General features: G+C 43.2%; 1 non-coding gene across 1 annotated transcript; it reads right to left on the minus strand.

Annotated features, from left to right (window-relative positions):
* Positions 1–489: 489 nt before the first annotated feature.
* LOC147914189 (small nucleolar RNA SNORA19) lies at positions 490–615 on the minus strand. The gene has a single exon (XR_015555696.1). It is a non-coding gene; the product is annotated as a small nucleolar RNA SNORA19 (small nucleolar RNA).
* Positions 616–967: the final 352 nt, after the last annotated feature.

Genomic DNA, 967 nt, shown 5'->3' on the forward strand with positions numbered 1-967 from the left:
GCAGACACAGTGGCTGCCCTCTCACATCCTCTTTGCTAGCAAGGTCCAGTTTTGTTGGATGTGCATCTACCCACGTGCTCAGGGAGAGTGGCCATTCCCCTCCCCAGCTCAGAGCTATTATAGGTCTACCCACTGGGGTAATTCTCATTTTCCTTGTCATCGATTCATTTGGAATTAGGTGTGTGATGCAATCTTCGTTGGTGGGAAATCTTCAGGGGGGGCTTCTGGGAACAATTTTCTCCCTCATAAAAGGAGACACATGGCAGGGAGACACCCCTCCTCTTCTTTACTTAATGTTATCGCATCTATGTGTGATGCCGGGAGCTGCAGCAGCCATGTTAAAACCATGAGGAAAGGTATCCGTAAATTGCTGAGAACAGCAGAGGAGGAAAATGGAAAGAATGTGAGTTTTTGTTTACATCTTCATGCCTTCATATTAAACAACCGTATCAGATGAAATTATGAATCCCCCCCTTCCTTTTTTTTTTCACTTGTCTGAAGGTGATTGACAACAATGGCTGAATGAGTCATGCTGCTAATTTACCTCCAAAGATTTCTTTAGCACATCAGAAATATCTTTTCTCTCGACATAAAGATAGGCAAGGAAATGTGCATGCCCTTCCCTTTTTTTGCAGCCTTTAGTCAATTTTCTATTCCTTGCTGCTGTACACATTCTGTCTAAGAAAGCGCTTCATTTGCATTATCTCATTTAATCCTTTCAATTAGCCTCTGAGATTATTACCATTATACATTTCCCATTTTATACGGGAATAAACGGAGGCTCAGGGCAGGTAAGCGACTTTTCCAAGGTCACAAAGATAGTAAGTTACCCAGCTGGGATCCGAGTCAAGGCTGGTCTGATTCGAGAATGCAGCTGGGCTAAAGCCACAATCTCCTTTAGAAGTCTTTCCCTTAACACGTTTCTAGCAGGAAACCATAGCCCTGTCTTATTTTTCCCTGGAAAACT

This window comes from Ceratotherium simum, chromosome 21 (genome assembly GCF_057802395.1).
Source record: "Ceratotherium simum simum isolate JZ-2026a chromosome 21, ASM5780239v1, whole genome shotgun sequence".
NCBI classification, from domain to species: domain Eukaryota; kingdom Metazoa; phylum Chordata; class Mammalia; order Perissodactyla; family Rhinocerotidae; genus Ceratotherium; species Ceratotherium simum.